Genomic DNA, 21,233 nt, shown 5'->3' with positions numbered 1-21,233 from the left:
CGCCCTCCCTCTATCTATCTATCGCCCTCACTCTATCACCCTCCCTTCCTCTATCTATCGCCCTCCCTCTCTTCCACCCACCTCCTTCTCTAACTCCCTGTTCTCTTCTCATCTCCCGTGCTGATCTGCTGCTCTCTTCCACCCTGCCTCCTTCTCCAACTCCCTGTTCTCTTCTCCTGTGCTGATCTGCTGCTCTCTTCCAACCCGCCTCCTTCTTTAACTCCCTGTTTTATTCTCCTGCGCTAATCTGCTGTCCTCTTCCACTCGCCTCTTTCTCTAACTCCCTGTTCTCTTCTCCTGTGCTGATTTGCTACTCTCTTCCACCCGCCTCCTTCTTTAACTGCATGTACTCTTCTGCTGTGCTGTTATACTGCTCTCTTCCACCCACCTCCTTCTCTACCTCCCTGTTCTCTTCTCCCGTGCTGTTCTGCTGCTCTCTTCAACCCCACCTCCTTCTTTAACTCCCTATTCTCTTCTGCTGTGCTGATCTGCTGCTCTCTTCCACCCACCTCCTTCTCTAACTCCCTGTTCTCTTCTTTTTTCCCTCTGCTGATCTGCTGCTCTCTTCCACCCGCCTCCTATTTTAACTCCCTGTTCTCTTCTGCTGATCTTCTGCTCTCTTCCACATCGCCTCCTTCTCTAACTCCCTGTTCTCTTCTCCTGTGCTAATCTGTTGCTCTCGTCTATCCCACCTCCTTCTTTAACTCCCTATTCTCTTCTGCTGTGCTGATCTGCTCCTCTCTTCCACCCACCTCCTTCTCGAACTCCCTGTTCTCTTCTCTTCTCCCGTGCTGATGTGCTGCTCTCTTCCACTCTACCTCTTTCTCTAACTCCCTGTTCTCTTCTCTTCTCCTGTGCTGATCTGCAGCTCTCTTCACCACGCCTCCTTCTTTAACTCCATTTTCTTCTCCTGTTCTAATCTGCTGTTCTCTTCCACCCACCTCTTTCTCTAACTCCCTGTTCTCTTCTCCTGTGCCGATCTGCTGTTCTCTTCCACCCGCCTCTTTTTTAACTCCCTGTTCTCTTCTCCTCTGCTGATCTGCTGCTCTCTTCAGCCCGCCTCCTTCTTTAACTCCATGTTCTCCTCTGCTGTGCTGTTATGCTGCTCTCTTCCACCCACCTCCTTCTCTAACTCCCTGTTCTCTTCTTTTTTCCATCTGCTGATCTGCTGCTCTCTTCCACCCGCCTCCTATTTTAACTCCCTGTTCTCTTCTGCTGATCTTCTGCTCTCTTCCACATCGCCTCCTTCTCTAACTCCCTGTTCTCTTCTCCTCTGCTGATCTGCTGCTTTCTTCAGCCCGCCTCCTTCTTTAAATCCATGTTCTCCTCTGCTGTGCTGTTATGCTGCTCTCTTCCACCCACCTCCTTCTCTAACTCCCTGTTCTCTTCTTTTTTCCCTCTGCTGATCTGCTGCTCTCTTCCACCCGCCTCCTATTTTAACTCCCTGTTCTCTTCTGCTGATCTTCTGCTCTCTTCCACATCGCCTCCTTCTCTAACTCCCTGTTCTCTTCTCCTGTGCTAATCTGTTGCTCTCTTCTATCCCACCTCCTTCTTTAACTCCCTATTCTCTTCTGCTGTGCTGATCTGCTCCTCTCTTCCACCCACCTCCTTCTCGAACTCCCTGTTCTCTTCTCTTCTCCCGTGCTGATGTGCTGCTCTCTTCCACTCTACCTCTTTCTCTAACTCCCTGTTCTCTTCTCTTCTCCTGTGCTGATCTGCAGCTCTCTTCACCATGCCTCCTTCTTTAACTCCATTTTCTTCTCCTGTTCTAATCTGCTGTTCTCTTCCACCCACCTCTTTCTCTAACTCCCTGTTCTCTTCTCCTCTGCTGATCTGCTGCTCTCTTCAGCCCGCCTCCTTCTTTAACTCCATGTTCTCTTCTGCTGTGCTGTTATGCTGCTCTCTTCCACCCACCTCCTTCTCCAACTCCCTGTTCTCTTCTCTTCTCCCGAGCTGATCTGCTGCTCTCTTCCACCCACCTTTTTCTCTAGCTCCTTGTTCTCTTCTCTTCTCCTGTGCTGTTCTGCTGCTCTCTTCTACCCGCCTCCTTCTTTAACTCCCTGTTCTCTTTTGCTGTGCTGATCTGCTGCTCTCTTCCACGCCGCCTCCTTTTTTAACTCCCTGTTCTCTTCTCCTGTGCTAATCTGCTGCTCTCTTCTACCCGCCTCCTTCTTTAACTCCCTGGTCTCTTCTCCTGTGCTGATCTGCTGCTCTCATCCACCCCACCTCCTTCTTTAACTCCCTGGTCTCTTCTGTTCTCCTGTGCTGAACTGCTGTTCTCTTCCACCCGCCTCCTTCTTCAACTCCCTGTTATCTTCTCCTGTGCTGATCTGCTGCTCTTGTCCAACCAAACTCCTTCTTTAACTACCTGTTTGCTTCTCTTCTCCTGTGATGATATGCTGCTCTCTTTCACCCCCCTCCTTCTCTAACTCCCTGTTTTCTTCTCCTGTGCTAATATGTTGTTCTCTTCCACCCGCTTCCTTCCTTAACTCCATGTTCTCTTCTCCTGCGCTGATCTGCTGCTCTCTTCCACCCTGCCTCCTTCTTTAACTCTGTTTTTTTCTCCTGTGCTGATCTGCTGTTCCCTTCCACCACCTCCTTCTCTAGCTCCCTGTTCTCTTCTCACATGCTGATCTGCTGTTCTCTTATCCTGCCTCATTCTCTAACTCCCTGTTCTCTTCTCCTGTGATGATATTTCTGCTATTTTCCATCCGCCTCCTTCTCTAACTCCCTGTTCTCTTCTCCTGTGCTGATCTGCTGTTCTCTTTCACCCACCTCCTTCTCTAACTCCCTTTTCTCTTCTCCTGTGCTGATCTGCTGTTCTCTTTAACCCTGCCTCCTTCTCTAAAACCCTGTTCTATTCTCATGTGCTAATATGCTGTTCTCTTCCACCCGCTTCCTTTCTTAACTCTGTTTTTTTCTCCTGTGCTGATCTGCTGTTCCCTTCCACCACCTCCTTCTCTAGCTCCCTGTTCTCTTCTCACATGCTGATCTGCTGTTCTCTTATCCTGCCTCATTCTCTAACTCCCTGTTCTCTTCTCCTGTGATGATATTTCTGCTATTTTCCATCCGCCTCCTTCTCTAACTCCCTGTTCTCTTCTCCTGTGCTGATCTGCTGTTCTCTTCCACCCACCTCTTTCTCTAACTCCCTGTTCTCTTCTCCTGTGCCGATCTGCTGTTCTCTTCCACCCGCCTCTTTTTTAACTCCCTGTTCTCTTCTCCTGTGCTGATCTGCTGCTCTCTTCAGCCCGCCTCCTTCTTTAACTCCATGTTCTCTTCTGCTGTGCTGTTATGCTGCTCTCTTCCACCCACCTCCTTCTCCAACTCCCTGTTCTCTTCTCTTCTCCCGAGCTGATCTGCTGCTCTCTTCCACCTGCCTTTTTCTCTAGCTCCCTGCTATCTTCTCTTCTCCTGTGCTGATCTGCTGCTCTCTTCTACCCTCTTCCTTCTTTAACTAACTGTTCTCTTTTGCTGTGCTGATCTGCTGCTCTCTTCCACGCCACCTCCTTTTTTAACTCCCTGTTCTCTTCTCCTGTGCTAATCTGCTGCTCTATGCCACCCGCCTCCTTCTTTAACTTCCTGGTCTCTTCTCCTGTGCTGATCTGCTGCTCTCATCCACCCCACCTCCTTCTTTAACTCCCTGGTCTCTTCTGTTCTCCTGTGCTGAACTGCAGTTCTCTTCCACCCGCCTCCTTCTTCAACTCCCTGTTATCTTCTCCTGTGCTGATCTGCTGCTCTTGTCCACCCAAACACCTTCTTTAACTACCTGTTTGCTTCTCTTCTCCTGTAATGATATGCTGTTCTCTTTCACCCCCCTCCTTCTCTAACTCCCTGTTTTCTTCTCCTGTGCTAATATGTTGTTCCCTTCCACCCGCTTCCTTCCTTAACTCCCTGTTCTCTTCTCATGTGCTGATCTGCTGCTCTCTTCCACCCCACCTCCTCCTTTAACTCCATGTTCTCTTCACCTGCGCTGATCTGCTGCTCTCTTCCACCCTGCCTCCTTCTTTAACTCTGTTTTTTTCTCCTGTGCTGATCTGCTGTTCCCTTCCACCACCTCCTTCTCTAGCTCCCTGTTCTCTTCTCACATGCTGACATGCTGTTCTCTTCCTCCTGCCTCATTCTCTAACTCCCTGTTCTCTTCTCCTGTGATGATATTTCTGCTATCTTCCATCCGCCTCCTTCTCTAACTCCCTGTTCTCTTCTCCTGTGCTGATCTGCTGTTCTCTTTCACCCACCTGCTTCTCTAACTCCCTTTTCTCTTCTCCTGTGCTGATCTGCTGTTCTCTTTAACCCTGCCTCCTTCTCTAAAACCCTGTTCTCTTCTCATGTGCTAATATGCTGTTCTCTTCCACCCGCTTCCTTCCTTAACTCCCTGTTCTCTTCTCCTGTGCTGATCTGCTGCTCTCTTCCACCCCACCTCCTTCTTTAACTCCATGTTCTCTTCACCTGTGCTGATCTGCTGCTCTCTTCCACCCCGCCTCCTTCTTTAAGTCTGTTCTTTTCTCCTGTGCTGATCTGCTGTTCTTTTCCATCCGCCTCCTTCTTTAACTCCCTGTTCTCTTCTCTCATGCTGATCTGCTCTTCTCTTTCACCCCACCTCCTTCTCTAACTCCCTGTTGTCTTCTCCTTTACTGATCTGTTGTTCTTTTCCACCGCCTCCTTCTGTTACTCCCGGTTCTTTTCTCCTGTGCCGATCAGCTGTTCTCTTCCACTCCGCCTCCTTCTTTAACTCCCTGTTCTCTTCTTTACTCCCTCTGCTGATCTGCTGTTCTCTTCCACCCGCCTCCTTCTTCAACTCCCTGTTATCTTCTCCTGTGCTGATCTGCTGCTCTTGTCCACCCAAACTCCTCTTTTAACTACCTGTTTGCTTCTCTTCTCCTGTGATGATATGCTGTTCTCTTTCAACCCCCTCCTTCTCTAACTCCCTGTTTTCTTCTCCTGTGCTAATATGTTGTTCTCTTCCACCCGCTTACTTCCTTAACTCCCTGTTCTCTTCTCATGTGCTGATCTGCTGCTCTCTTTCACCCGCCCCTTCTCTAACTCCCAGTTGTCTTCTCCTGTGATGATCTTTTTGCTCTCTTCAATCCGCCTCGTTCTCTAACTCCCTTTTCTCTTCTCCGGTGCTGATCTGCTGTTCTCTTTCAACCCACCTCCTTCTCTAACTCCCTGTTGTCTTCTCCTTTACTGTTCTGCTGCTCTCTTCCACCCGCCTCCTTCTTTAACTCCCTGGTCTCTTCTCCTGTGCTGATCTGCTGCTCTCATCCACCCCACCTCCTTCTTTAACTCCCTGTTCTGTTCTTTACTCCCTCTGCTGATCTGCTGTTCTCTTCCACCCGCCTCCTTCTTCAACTCCCTGTTATCTTCTCCTGTGCTGATCTGCTGCTCTTGTCCACCCAAACTCCTTCTTTAACTACCTGTTTGCTTCTCTTCTCCTGTGATGATATGCTTTTCTCTTTCACCCCCTCCTTCTCTAACTCCCTGTTTTCTTCTCCTGTGCTAATATGTTGTTCTCTTCCACCCGCTTACTTCCTTAACTCCCTGTTCTCTTCTCATGTGCTGATCTGCTGCTCTCTTCCACCCCACCACCTCCTTTATCTCCATGTTCTCTTCACCTGCGCTGATCTGATGCTCTCTTCCACGACGCCTCCTTCTTTAACTCTGTTTGTTTCTCCTGTGCTGATCTGCTGTTCCCTTCCACCCGCTTACTTCCTTAACTCCCTGTTCTCTTCTCTCATGCTGATCTGCTGTTCTCTTTCACCCCACTTCCTTCTCTACCTCCCTGTTCTGTTCTCCTGTGCTGTTCTGCTGCTCTATTCCACCCCACCTCCTTCTTTAACTCCCTGTTCTCTTCTGCTGTGCTGATCTGCTGCTCTCTTCCAACCACCCCCTTCTCTAACTCCATGTTCTCTTCTTTACTCCCTCTGCTGATCTGCTGCTCTCTTCCACCCGCCTCTTTCTCTAACTCCCTGTTCTCTTCTCCTGTGCTGATCTGCTGTTCTCTTCCACCCGCCTCCTTCATTAACTCCCTGTTCTCTTCTGCTGATCTGCTGCACTCTTCCACCTTGCCTCCTTCTCTAACTCCCTGTTCTCTTCTCCCGTGCTGATCTGCTGCTCTCTTCCACCCCACCTCCTTCTTTAACTCCTTATTCTCTTCTGCTGTGCTGATCTGCTCCTCTCTTCCACCCACCTCCTTCTCGAAATCCCTGTTCTCTTCTCTTCTCCCGTGCTGATCTGCTGCTTTCTTCCACTCTACCTCCTTCTCTAACTCCCTGTTCTATTCTCTTCTCCTGTGCTGATTTGCAGCTCTCTTCACCACACCTCCTTCTTTAACTCCATTTTCTTCTCCTGTTCCAAACTGCTGTTCTCTTCCACCCACCTCTTTCTCTAACTCCATGTTTTCTTCTCCTTTGCCGAGCTGCTGTTCTCTTCCACCGCCTCTTTTTTAACTCCCTGTACTCTTCTCCTGTGCTGATCTGCTGCTCTCTTCCACCCGCCTCCTTCTTTAACTCCATGTTCTCTTCTGCTGTGCTGTTATGCTGCTCTCTTCCACCCACCTCCTTCTCCAACTCCCTGTTCTCTTCTCTTCTCCCGAGCTGATCTGCTGCTCTCTTCCACCCGCCTTTTTCTCAGCTCCCTGTTCTCTTCTCTTCTCCTGTGCTGATCTGCTGCTCTCTTCTACCCGCCTCCTTCTTTAACTCCCTGTTCTCTTCTCCTGTGCTAATCTGCTGCTCTCTTCCACCCGCCTCCTTCTTTAACTCCCTGGTCTCTTTTTCTGTGCTGATCTGCTGCTCCCTTCCACCCGCCTCCTTTTTCTTTTTAACTCCCTGTTCTCTTCTCCTGTGCTGATCTGGTGCTCTCTTCCAACCCCACCTCCTTCTTTAACTCCCTGTTCTCTTCTCCTGTGCTGATCTGCTGCTCTCATCCACCCCACCTCCTTCTTTAACTCCCTGGTCTCTTCTGTTCTCCTGTACTGAACTGCTGTTCTCTTCCCCCCGTTCCTTCTTCAACTCCCTGTTATCTTCTCCTGTGCTGATCTGCTGCTCTTGTCCACCCAAACTCCTTCTTTAACTACCTGTTTGCTTCTCTTCTCCTGTGATGATATGCTGTTCTCTTTCACCCCCCTCCTTCTCTAACTCCCTGTTTTCTTCTCCTGTGCTAATATGTTGTTCTCTTCCACCAGCTTCCTTCCTTAACTCCCTGTTCTCTTCTCATGTGCTGATCTGCTGCTCTCTTCCACCCCACCTCCTCCTTTAACTCCATGTTCTCTTCACCTGCGCTGATCTGCTGCTCTCTTCCACCCCGCCTCCTTCTTTAACTCTTTTTTTCTCCTGTACTGATCTGCTGTTCCCTTCCACCACCTCCTTCTCTAACTCCCTGTTCTCTTCTCACATGCTGATCTGCTGTTCTCTTCCTCCTGCCTCATTCTCTAACTCCCTGTTCTCATCTCCTGTGATGATATTACTGCTATCTTCCATCCGCCTCCTTCTCTAACTCCCTGTTCTCTTCTCCTGTGCTGATCTGCTGTTCTCTTTCACCCGCCTCCTTCTCTAACTCCCTTTTCTCTTCTCCTGTGCTGATCTGCTGTTCTCTTTAACCCGCCTCCTTCTCTAAACCCCTGTTCTCTTCTCATGTGCTAATATGCTGTTCTCTTCCACCCGCTTCCTTCCTTAACTCCCTGTTCGCTTCTCCTGTGCTGATCTGCTGCTCTCTTCCACTCCACCTCCTCCTTTAACTCCATGTTCTCTTCACCTGTGCTGATCTGCTGCTCTCTTCCACCCGCCTCCTGCTTTAAGTCTGTTCTTTTCTCCAGTGCTAATCTGCTGCTCTTTTCCATCCGCCTCCTTCTTTAACTCCCTGTTCTCTTCTCCTGTGCTGATCTGCTGCTCTCATCCACCCAACCTCCTTCTTTAACTCCCTGTTCTATTCTCTTCTCCTGTGCTGATCTGCTTCTCTTTTCCACCCGCCTCCCTCTTTAACTCCCTGTTCTGTTCTCCCGTGCTGATCTGCTATTCTCTTTCATCCGCCCCTTCTCTAACTCCCTGTTCTCTCCTTCTGTGCTGATGTGCTCTTCTCTTCCACCGCCTCATTCTCTAACTCCTTGTTGTCTTCTCCTGTGATGATCTTTTTGCTCTCTTCAATCCGCCTCCTTCTCTAACTCTCTTTTCTCTTCTCCGGTGCTGATCTGCTGTTCTCGTTCATCTTACCTCCTTCTCTAACTCCCTGTTGTCTTCTCCTTTACTGATCTGCTGTTCTTTTCCACCGCCTCCTTCTGTTACTCCCGGTTCTCTTCTCCTGTGCCGATCAGCTGTTCTCTTCCACCCCGCCTTCTTCTTTAACTCCCTGTTCTCTTCTCTCATGCTGATCTGCTCTTCTCTTTCACCCCACTTCCTTCTCTACCTCCCTGTTCTCTTCTCCTGTGCTGTTCTGCTGCTCTCTTCCACCCCACCTCCTTCTTTAACTCCCTGTTCTCTTCTGCTGTGCTGATCTGCTGCTCTCTTCCACCCACCCCCTTCTCTAACTCCCTGTTCTCTTCTTTACTCCCTCTGCTGATCTACTGCTCTCTTCCACCAGCCTCTTTCACTAACTCCCTGTTCTCTTCTCCTGTGCTGATCTGCTGTTCTCTTCCACCTGCCTCCTTTTTAACTCCCAGTTCTCTTCTCCTGTGCTGATCTGCTGCTCTCTTCCACCCCACCTCCTTCATTAACTCCCTGTTCTCTTCTGCTGATCTGCTGCTCTCTCCCACCTCGCCTCCTTCTCTAACTCCCTGTTCTCTTCTCCCGAGCTGATCTGCTGCTCTCTTCCACTCCACCTCCTACTTTAACTCCCTGTTCTCTTCTGCTGTGCTGATCTGCTCCTCTCTTCCACCCACCTCCTTCTCTAACTCCCTGTTCTCTTCTCCCGTGCTGATCTGCTACTCTCTTCCACCCGCGTCTTTCTCTAAATCCCTGTTCTCTTCTCCTGTGCCGATCTGCTGTTCTCTTCCACTCGCCTGCTTTTTCTTTTTAACTCCCTGTTCTCTTCTCCTGTGCTGATCTGCTGCTCTCTTCCAACCCCACCTCCTTCTTTAACTCCCTGTTCTCTTCTGCTTTGCTGATCTGCGCCTCTCTTCCACCCACCTCCGTCTCTAACTCCCTGTTCTCTTCTCTTCTCCCGTGCTGATCAGCTGCTATCTTGCACTCTGCCTCCTTTTCTAAATCCCTGTTCTCTTCTCTTCTCCTGTGCTGATCTGCTGCTCTCTTCCACCCCACCTCCTTCTCTAACTCCCTGTTCTCTTCTCCTGTGCTAATCTGCTGCTCTATTCCACCCCACCTCCTTCTTTAGCTCCCTGTTCTCTTCTGATGTGCTGATCTGGTCCTCTCTTCTACCCACCTCCTTCTCTAACTCCCTGTTCTCTTCTCTTCTCCTGTGATGATCTGCTGCTCTCTTCCACTCTGCCTACTTCTCTAACTCCTTGTTCTTTTCTCTTCTCCTGTGCTGGTCTGCTGCTCTTTTCCACCCGCCTCCTTCTTTGACTTCCTGTTTTCTTCTCCTGTGCTAATCTGCTGTTCTCTTCCACCCGCCTCTTTCTCTAACTCCCTGTTCTCTTCTCCTGTGCCGATCTGCTGTTCTCTTCCACCCGCCTGCTTTTTCTTTTTAACTCCCTGTTCTCTTCTCCTGTGCTGATCTGCTGCTCTCTTCCAACCCCACCTCCTTCTTTAACTCCCTGTTCTCTTCTGCTTTTCTGATCTGCGCCTCTCTTCCACCCACCTCCTTCTCTAACTCCCTGTTCTCTTCTCTTCTCCCGTGCTGATCAGCTGCTACCTTGCACTCTGCCTCCTTTTCTAACTCCCTGTTCTCTTCTCTTCTCCTGTGCTGATCTGCTGCTCTCTTCCACCCCACCTCCTTCTCTAACTCCCTGTTCTCTTCTGCTGTGCTAATCTGCTGCTCTCTTCTACCCCACCTCCTTCTTTAACTTCCTGTTCTCTTCTGATGTGCTGATCTGCTCCTCTCTTCCACCCACCTCCTTCTCTAACTCCCTGTTCTCTTCTCTTCTCCTGTGCTGATCTGCTGCTCTCTTCCACTCTGCCTCCTTCTCTAACTCCTTGTTCTTTTCTCTTCTCCTGTGCTGATCTGCTGCTCTTTTCCACCCCGCCTCCTTCTTTGACTCCCTGTTTTCTTCTCCTGTTCTGATCTCCTGTTCTCTTCCACCTGCTTCTTTCTCTAACTCCCTGTTCTCTTCTCATGTGCCGATCTGCTGTTCTCTTCCACCCGCCTCCTATTTAACTCCCTGTTCTCTTCTCCTGTGCTGATATGCTGCTCTCTTCCACCCCACCTCATTCTTTAACTTCATGTTCCCTTCTGCTCTGCTGATCTGCTCCTCTCTTCCACCCACCTCCTTCTCTAACTCCAGTTCTCTTCTCTTCTCCAGTGCTAATCTGCTGCTCTATTCCACTAAGCCTCCTTCTCTAACTCCCTCTTCTCTTCTTTTCTCCTGTGCTGATCTGCTGCTCTCTTGCACCCCACCTCCTTCTCCAACTCCCTGTCCTCTTCTCCTGTGCTAATCTGCTGCTCTCTTCCACCTCGCCTCCTTCTCTAACTCCCTGTTCTCTTCTCCCGTGCTAATCTGCTGCTCTCTTCCACTCCACCTCCTTCTTTAACTCCCTGTTCTCTTCTGCTGTGCTGATCTGCTCCTCTCTTCCACCCACATCCTTCTCTAACTCCCTGTTCTCTTCTTCCGTGCTGATCTGCTGCTCTCTTCCACCCGCCTCTTTCTCTAAATCCCTATTCTCTTCTCCTGTGCCGATCTGCTGTTCTCTTCCACCCGCCTCCTTCTTTAGCTCCCTGTTCTCTTCTCTTCTCCTGTGCTGATCTGCTGCTCTCTTCCACTCTGCCTACTTCTCTAACTCCTTGTTCTTTTCTCTTCTCCTGTTCTGATCTGCTGATCTTTTCCACCCGCCTCCTTCTTTGACTCCCTGTTTTATTCTCCTGTGCTAATCTGCTGTTCTCTTCCACCCGCCTCTTTCTCTAACTCCCTGTTCTCTTCTCCTGTGCCGATCTGCTGTTCTCTTCCACCCGCCTGCTTTTTCTTTTTAACTCCCTGTTCTCTTCTCCTGTGCTGATCTGCTGCTCTCTTCCAACCCCACCTCCTTCTTTAACTCCCTGTTCTCTTCTGCTTTGCTGATCTGCGCCTCTCTTCCACCCACCTCCTTCTCGAACTCCCTGTTCTCTTCTCTTCTACCGTGCTGATCAGCTGCTATCTTGCACTCTGCCTCCTTTTCTAACTCCCTGTTCTCTTCTCTTCTCCTGTGCTGATCTGCTGCTCTCTTCCACCCCACCTCCTTCTCTAACTCCCTGTTCTCTTCTGCTGTGCTAATCTGCTGCTCTCTTCCACCCCACCTCCTTCTTTAACTCCCTGTTCTCTTCTGATGTGCTGATCTGCTCCTCTCTTCCACCCACCTCCATCTCTAACTCCCTGTTCTCTTCTCCTGTGCTGATCTGCTGCTCTCTTCCACTCTGCATCCTTCTCTAACTCCTTGTTCTTTTCTCTTCTCCTGTGCTGATCTGCTGCTCTTTTCCACCCCGCCTCATTCTTTGACTCCCTGTTTTCTTCTCCCGTTCTTATCTCCTGTTCTCTTCCACCCGCCTCTTTCTCTAACTCCCTGTTCTCTTCTCCTGTGCCGATCTGCTGTTCTCTTCCACCCGCCTCCTTTTTAACTTCCTGTTCTCTTCTGCTGTGCTGATCTGCTCTTCTCTTTCACCCCACTTCCTTCTCTACCTCCCTGTTCTCTTCTCCTGTGCTGTTCTGCTGCTCTCTTCCACCCCACCTCCTTCTTTAACTCCCTGTTCTCTTCTGCTGTGCTGATCTGCTGCTCTCTTCCACCCACCCCCTTCTCTAACTCCCTGTTCTCTTCTTTACTCCCTCTGCTGATCTACTGCTCTCTTCCACCAGCCTCTTTCTCTAACTCCCTGTTCTCTTCTCCTGTGCCGATCTGCTGTTCTTTTCCACCCGCCTCCTTTTTAACTTCCTGTTCTCTTCTGCTGTGCTGATCTGCTCCTCTCTTCTACCCACCTCCTTCTCTAACTCCCTGTTCTCTTCTCTTCTCCCGTGCTGATCTGCTGCTCTCTTCTACCCGCCTCTTTCTCTAACTCCCTGTTCTCTTCTCATGTGCCGATCTTCTGTTCTCTTCCACCCGCCTCCTATTTAACTCCCTGTTCTCTTCTCCTGTGCTGATATGCTGCTCTCTTCCACCTAGCTCATTCTTTAACTCCATGTCCCTTCTGCTCTGCTGATCTGCTCCTCTCTTCCACCCACCTCCTTCTCTAACTCCAGTTCTCTTCATTTCTTCAGTGCTAATCTGCTGCTCTATTTCACTAAGCCTCCTTCTCTAACTCCCTCTTCTCTTCTTTACTCCTGTTCTGATCTGCTGCTCTCTTGCACCCCACCCCACCTCCTTCTCCAACTCCCTGTTCTCTTCTTCTGTGCTAATCTGCTGCTCTCTTCCACCCCACCTCCTTCTTTAACTCCCTGTTCTCTTCTGCTGTGCTGATCTGCTTCTCTCTTCCACCCACCTCCTTCTCTAACTCCCTGTTATCTTCTCTTCTGTTCTGATCTGCTGCTCTCTTCCACCCTGCCTCCTTCTTTGACTCCCTGTTTTCTTCTCCTGTGCCAATCTGCTGTTCTCTTCCACCGCCTCTTTCTCTAACTCCCTGTTCTCTTCTCCTGTGCCGATCTGCTGTTCTCTTCCACCGCCTCCTTTTTAACTCCCTGTTCTCTTCTCCTGTGCTGATCTGCTGCTCTCTTCCACCCGCCTCCTTCTTTAACTCCCTGTTCTCTTCTGCTGTGCTGATCTGCTGCTCTCTTCCACATACATCCTTCTCTAACCGCACACACACATACATACAACACGCACACACACACACATACAACCACACACATACAACCACACAAACACAACCACACAAACACACACAACCACACCACACACACAATCTCACACACAACCACACACACACAACCACACATAACCACACACACAACCACACACACACACACATCACCCCACACACAACCACATGCACAACCACACACACTACCACACACACAACCACACACACAACCATACATTCAACTACACACAACCACACACTCAACCACACACTCAACCACAAACACAACCACACACACAACCACAACACACACAACCACACACACACAACCACACCCAACCACACACACAACCACAACCACACACACAGCCACACATACAACCCCAACACACACTCAACCATACACACACAACCACACACAACCACACACACAACCGCACCCAACCACACACAACCACACACACACACAACCGCACACATCTATCTATCGCCCTCACTCTATCTATCTATCGCCCTCACTCTATCTATCGCCCTCACTCTATCTATCTATCGCCCTCACTCTATCACCCTCACTCTATCTATCTATCGCCCTCACTCTATCTATCGCCCTCACTCTATCAATCTATCGCCCTCACTCTATCTATCTATCGCCCTCACTCTATCTATCTATCGCCCTCACTCTATCTATCTATTGCACCACCACGGCATCACTCAGGGGCACTACAGCATCACTCAGGGGCACCACAACATCACTATGCGCTACCACAGCATCACTAAACGCTACAGCTTCACTCGTCGCCACCACAACATCACTCAGCGCCACCACAGTATCAATCTGTGCAACCATTCAACAACAACTGGTTCAAATATGTTCTCTCAATGTTTCAAACTTTATTACAAATGTCACAAAAAGATGTTAATATTTTACTTCTGTTCTTGGATTTTTGTCACAATAAAATACACTGAACAAAATCTTCACAAAAGTTATTTACAAAAGTTTAAGCTATTGCCATTATAAATTACAATAACTTTTATTTAAGTATTAATTATTTTAAAACATTAAAAGCCATTGTTATTTGTAAAATCAATACATCTAAGTCACGTAAATACAAAACATGTTGCATTACAAATGCTACAGGTGTCACATTTGCAAAAGATAAAAGCAGCAGATGGAGGGTTGAGCAGAGGTTGGGGCCTCAAACTATTGAGATCAGGGAATAACAGCTCAATAGAAGGATCCGGGAGGCAGGAAATAAAAATCAAACATGATCTATACGTATTCATCACGTGAAGATATCAGTTATGTACTGCACTGAAAATCACATTTGTTTTTAAATTAGACATTGTAATGAAGTCACATGATGCCAATCCTGTCTTGTACAAGTCAGGTATGTTTTTTGCAACCATGAGGTTGTTAGCCTCCCTCTGGTATGCTTCCCTGGGTGTTTGCATTGTGGTGGGTATGTTATTTGGTTTGCAAGGGTGTCTTTAGGGTTTAGGATAACTTTAGGTTTTTGGGTGGCAAGGGGAATTTTAGGGATTAGGGCGGGTGTGGGTTCTTGGGCATGAAGGGTATTTTTAGGGTTTAAGATACAAATGGGATTTGGGTGTCAAGGGTATTTTTACGGTTTAAGATACATATGGGATTTGGGTGTCAAGGGTATTTTTACGGTTTAGTGTGGGTATGGGTTTTAGGGTGGCAAGGGTATTTTTATGGTTTAGGGTGGGTATGGGTTTACGGGTGGCAAGGGTAATTTTAAGGTTTAGGGTGGGTATGGGATTTTCAGTGGGAAGGGTTATTTTAAGTTGTAGGGTAGGTATGGGCTTTTGGGAGGCAAGGATATTTTAGCGCTTAGGGTTGATGTGGGTTTTTGGGTGGCAAGGGTAACTTTAGAGTTTAGGGTGGGTATTTCTTTTTGGGTGGGATGAGTAATTTTACGGTGGGCTTGGGTTCTTGGGTGGTAAGGATGTGTTTATGGTGAGTACATTTTTTAGGTGGCAATATTCATTTTGGGGTTTTGGGTGGGTATGTGCTTTGGGTAGCAAGGGTATCTTTAGGGATTAGGATAACTTTAGGTTTTTGGGTGGCAAGGGTAATTTTGGGATTTTGGTAGAGTATGGGTCTTTGGGTGGCATGGCGTATTTTTAGAGTTTAGGGTGGGTATGTGCTTTGGGGTAGCAATGGTATTTTTAGAGTTTATCGTGGATATGGTTTTTTCAGTGGTAAGGGTAATTTTAGGGTTTAGGTGGGAATGGTTTTTTGGGTGTGAATGGTATTTTTAGGATTGATGGTGGGTTTAGGTTTTTGGGTGGCAAGGGTTTTTTAGGGTTTAGGGTGGGTATTGGTTTTGGGTGGCAAGGGTATTTTTAGGGTTCAGGGTGGGTATGGGTTTTTTGGTGGCAAGGGTAATTTTAGGGTTTAGGTGGGTATAGGTTTTTGGATGATCAGGGTCAATTTAGGGTTTAGGGTGGGTATGGGTTTGAGGGGTTGTGGGTGTTAAAGGTGAGTTAAAATATATCTATATTTAATATATATATTATCTACTGGCGGTCGCCAGTAGATAGTTATAGTTAGTACCCATTATCCATAGGAAAATCGCAACATTCTATTCCCAACATCTTTTGCGCCGGTGGACAAATCTTCGTGAAATTTTCAAAACTCGTGGCCTGCTCCGGTTCGCTCCTATTTTGAAAGTTTCGGGGTGATTCATCAAGCTGGGGCCGAGAAAAAAGGGGGGTCCCAAACGTGTTTTCCCCATGCAATTTTCCATAGGAAACTTTAGATACAGCACAAACTTTAGATACAGCACAAACTGCTGAACGGAATTACACCAAATTTGGCAAAAAAGTATTCCTTGGTTCAGAAAGATACCTTTTTGGTAAATGGTGTAAATCCATTCAATAGCGGCTGAGAAAATTAAATGTAAAAAAGTAGTGATATCTAGGGCAGCGGACCCTCCTAAGCATGAGCTGTATTCTAATTGGCTGTCAACACTCCAAACCAGGAAGGGTTGGCAGCCATCTTGTGCCTTGGTAGAACCGAGGCACAAGAAAACAGTAAAACAAATGCGCAAAACACGAAAAGGGGGCAGGGTAAAAACACCCTGATGCCCCTAGGCCTACTTAAGGGGTCCCACAAGGATCCCCAGGGCCCCAATTTTTTTTTTCTTTTAAACTCGGCAGGATCTGTCGATCCGGCTGCGAAAAAAAAGAAACGAAGTGCGGGCTTCTGCGCTTACTTAATATTCAGCCCCCGGGTGGGCCAAATCCCAGGGGCAATCTTTTTTTGTAATGTGGGCTTAAAGGTGCCCCCCAGTCCCAGGGACCGCCACCCCCCAGGGGCTTATTAGTTAAAAGTGTGGGGGGCTCAAAGGCCCACAAGCCCCGGGGACCACCACCTCCCTGGAATTCTAAATATTTAAATTAGGGGGTCTGTGATGGACCCCCAAGCCCCGGGGACCACCACCCCAGGGACTTTGTAAATGATGGGAGGGGGGCTGCACGTCCCCCCTCCTGGAGCCTTGTGATGGCCCTCTGTACCGCCATCCCCCAGGGCCGTCTCCTGCAGTGTGCCAGGGTGCCAACCCCTGGGACATTGCCGTTTGCTATGGCAGGGCGGGAGCCCCGCGGCTCCCGCTCTGTCATAGCAAACTCTGCTTTTGGTATTTAGAAGAGAGAGCAAGAAACCTGCTTTCTCTTCCAAATACCAAAGCCGATTGCTTTTCCACACGGAGAGCTGCATCTTAGTAGCGCCCCATGTGAAAAAGCAATGCCGTCTCCCGCAGGACGCGGGGAGCCGGCGGGAATGTGGGGGGATTGGGGACCCCCCCATGGTTCCCAACGGATAGGGCTGGCCCCGGGGGATGGGGTCCCTGGGGCCATAAGTAGCCCGGGAGGAGGACCACGCGGCCCCCCTCCACAATTATAAAACAATTGTTTAAAAAAAAAAGGAAAGGCCGGCACCGGGGGATGGGGTCCCCGGGGGCCATAAATGGCCTGAGGACGGAGGCCATGCAGCCCCCCTCCAATTAAATTAAGTTGAAGAAAATGGCCATGTCCCAGGGGATGGGGTCCCCAGGGCCGATTACGGCCTCGGGAGGGGGGCCATGTGGTCCCCTTCAAAAAAAATGTATAAATAGGGGGCAGGTCCTGGGGGATGGCGTGACCAAAAAATAAGAGGGGGGCCACACATCCCCCCTTCTTAAATATTTTTTTAAATAAAAGACCAGCATTGCGTCGGAGGCCGCACCGGAGGCCATGCCCCCTCCTTGCAGCACTCCGCAAACGCGCTCCCTGGCACGTTTGCAGATAGGGTACTAATTGCCCTTGAATACTGGGGGTCCCTGGGGGCCAACTAGCCACCAGGAACCTCCAGTATGCGCCAGGGGACTATATTGCAGAGAGGTGTTCTGAGGCCACGCCCCTTTTTACACCTCTCTGCAACGCAGCTCTGTGACGCTTAATGGTGGTAGCTCGTGGGCTAGTTGCACCCCAGGGACCCTCAGGATTCAAGGGGAGTTGGCACAGTGGCGAAGGGAGGGGGCGGTGCCTGAGGCGACATGTGTGCAAACACACCCTGTGGCGCATTTTTTGTTGAGGAATTAATTTATCTTCAATCCTGAGGGTCCCTGGGGGCCAACTACCCCACCAGGTACATCCAGTAAGCACCACAGACTCATTTTGCAGTGTTGTAAAAAGGGGAGTGGCCTCTGAACACCTCTCCTCATCACAGCTCTCTGGTACATACTGGAGGTACCTGGTGGGCTAGTTGGCCCCCAGGAACCCTCAGGATTGAAGAGGAATGAATTCCCCAAATTAAAACACACCACAGGGCGTGTTGGCAGAGATTTCACCTAAGGCCCCGCCCCCTTCCTTCACCATTGTGCAAACACGCCCCGTGGCGAGTTGTAAGTTGGGGAATTAATTATCTATCAATACTGAGGGTCCCTGAGGGCCAACTAGCCCACCAGGTACCTCAAGAATGCGCCGGGGAGCTGCGCTGCTCAGTGTTCAGAGGCCATGCCCCTTTTTACACCTCTCTGCAACGCAGCTCTGCGGCGCTTACTAGAGGTACCTAGTGGGCTACTTTGACTCTAGGGACCCTCAGGATTCAAGGGGACTTAATCTCCAAACAGCCACAGGGCGTGTTTACACAGTGGTGAAGGGAGGGGACGGGGCCTGAAGTGACGTGTGCAAACACGCCCTGTTCTGCGTTTTAAGTTGGGGAAATAATTGCCCTTCAATCCTGAGGGCCCCTGGGGGTCAACTAGCCCACCAGGTGCTTCCAGTAAGCTCTACTGCGCTGCGTTGCAGAGAGGGGGTCCAGGCCGTTCCCCTTTTTACACTTCTCTGCAACGCGGCTCTGTGGTGCTTACTGGAGGTACCTAGTGGGCTAGTTGGGCCCTAGGGACCCTCAGGATTCAAGGGGACTTAATCTCCCAAATTAAAACGGCCACAGAACACGTTTACACAGTGGTGAAGGGAGGGGGCAGGGCCTGACGTGATGTGGGCAAACACTCCATGTGGCGAGTTTTAAGTTGGAGAAATAATTCCCCTTCAATCCTGAGGGCCCCTCGGGGCCAACTAGTCCACCAGGTGTTTCCAGTAAGTGCCACTGCGCTGCACTGCAGAGAGGTGGTCCAGGACGTGTCCCTTTTTAAGCCTCTCTGCAATGGCGCTTACTGAAGGTACCTAGTGGGCTAGTTTGACCCTAGGGACCCTCAGGATTCAAGGGGACTAAATCTCCCAACTTAAAACAGACACAGGGCGTGTTTACACAGTGGGGAAGGGAGGGGACCGGGCCTGAGGTGACATGTGCTAACACGCCCTTTGACGCATTTTAAGTTGGGAAAATAATTCCCCTTCTATCCTGAGGGCTCCTGGGGGCTAACTAGTCCAATAGGTGCTTCCAGTAAGCACCACTGTGCTGCGTTGCTGAGAGGTGGTCTTTTTTACACCTCTCTGCAACATATCTCTGTGGCGCTAACTGGAGATACCTGGTGGGCTAGTTGGACCCAAGGGACACTCAAGATTCAAGGGGACTTTCTCCCCCAAATTAAATGGCCAGCGGGCGTTTTTGCACATGTCAGCTCAGCCTCCCTCCCTTCACCACTGTGCAAATGGGCCCTGTGGCGCGTTTTAAGAGGTAGTTTTAATCCCCCTGCCCTATTATATACGAGGGTCTTACATAGGAGGCCATGGTAATCACTGGGGTACCTAAATGCATAGTATTCCCTAGTGTATGTAGGTGTTTGTAACTGTATTCTAAGTGTCTTTTAGCATAGCACTGGCTCTAGGACTGTTTAGTCAGAGTCAGTTACCACCAGTACCGATCTGAAAAAATTGTAGAAACTGCACCAAAACCCAAACACTTATAAATTCACTTAGGTACTCTCCTTGCAGTACTTTAATCATTCAGTCAGTACCCAAGGACTCATGCAGTGACCCAGGCTTTAACACATGCATTGTTAAAAATCCCTGTCCACTACGCATGCAGTCCTCTAACGACCTACACACTTGTCTTTCACATATTGAATTACTCAAACAGTACCTATACACTCCAGCAATCACCCTGTCACTCCCCATGCATCCTCCAGTCAGCCATCGAGCACATATACTAATCCAAACAGTATACCAAAACCCAAACACTTATAAATCCACCCAGGTACTCTCCTTGCAGTTCTCTTATTATTCAGTCAGTACCAAAGTAGTCATGCAGTGACCCAGGCCTTAACACATTCACTGCTACAAACCCCTGTCCACTACGTATGCAGTCCTCTAACCACCTACACACTTGTCTGTCACACCTTCAATTACTCAGGTACTATGCATACACTCCAGCAAACACCCTGTCACTCCCCATGCTTTCCCTCAGTCAGCCATCCAGCACCATGTAATAATGCTTTCACTGCGCCAAAACCCAACCACGTATAAACTCACCCAGACACACTCCCTGCAGTACTCTAATCATTCAGTCAGTACTCATGCAGTGACCCTGGCCTTAACACCTGGACTGCTACAAACCCCTCACCAATATGCATGCAGTCCTCTAACCACCTACACACTTGTCTTTCACACCTTCAATTACTCAGGTAGTACCCATACACTCCAGCATACACCCTGTTACTCCCCATGCATTTCTCCAGTAAGCCACCCAGAACAATGCACTAATCCAAAAACTGCGGCAAAACCCAAACACTTATAAATTCACCTAGGCACTCTCATTGCAGTTCTCTAATCATTCAGTCAGTACCCAAGTACTCATGCAGTGACCCAGGCCTTAACATAGGCACTACTACAAACCCCTGTAGTCTACGCATGCAGTCTTCTAACCACCTTCACACTTTTCTTTCAAACCTTTAATTCCCCAAGCAGTATCCATACAATCCAGCAGAATCCCTGTCACTCCCCTTGCACTCCTGCAATGACCCATTCAGCACCATGTACTAATCTATTCACTGTGCCAAAACCAAACCACTTTTAAATCCACCCAGGCACTCTCCTTGCAGGACTCTTAATTATTCAGTCAGTACCCAAGTGCTAATGCAGTGACCCAGGCCTTAACACATGCACTGCTACAAACCCCAGAACACTATGCATGAAGTCCTCTAACCACCTACACACTTGTCTTTCACACCTTCAATTCCCCAGGCAGTATCCATACACTCCAGCAAACACCCTGTCACTCCCCATGCACTCCTCTGGTCAGCCATCCAGCACCATGTACTAATGCTTTCACTGCACCAAAACCCAACCACGTATAAACTCACCCAGACACACTCCCTGCAGTACTCTAATCATTCAGTCAGTACTCATGCAGTGACCCTGGCCTTAACACCTGGACTGCTACAAACCCCTCACCAATATGCATGCAGTCCTCTAACCACCTACACACTTGTCTTTCACACCTTCAATTACTCAGGTAGTACCCATACACTCCAGCATACACCCTGTTACTCCCCATGCATTTCTCCAGTAAGCCACCCAGAACAATGCACTAATCCAAAAACTGTGGCAAAACCCAAACACTTATAAATTCACCTAGGCACTCTCATTGCAGTTCTCTAATCATTCAGTCAGTACCCAAGTACTCATGCAGTGACTCAGGCCTTAACATAGGCACTACTACAAACCCCTGTAGTCTACGCATGCAGTCTTCTAACCACCTTCACACTTTTCTTTCAAACCTTTAATTCCCCAAGCAGTATCCATACAATCAAGCAGAATCCCTGTCACTCCCCTTGCACTCCTGCAATGACCCATTCAGCACCATGTACTAATCTATTCACTGTGCCAAAACCAAACCACTTTTAAATCCACCCAGGCACTCTCCTTGCAGGACTCTTAATTATTCAGTCAGTACCCAA

This window comes from Lissotriton helveticus, chromosome 6 (genome assembly GCF_964261635.1).
Source record: "Lissotriton helveticus chromosome 6, aLisHel1.1, whole genome shotgun sequence".
NCBI lineage: Eukaryota > Metazoa > Chordata > Amphibia > Caudata > Salamandridae > Lissotriton > Lissotriton helveticus.
The sequence above is the reverse complement of the archived record's forward strand: the minus strand, read 5'-3'. Positions refer to the sequence as shown.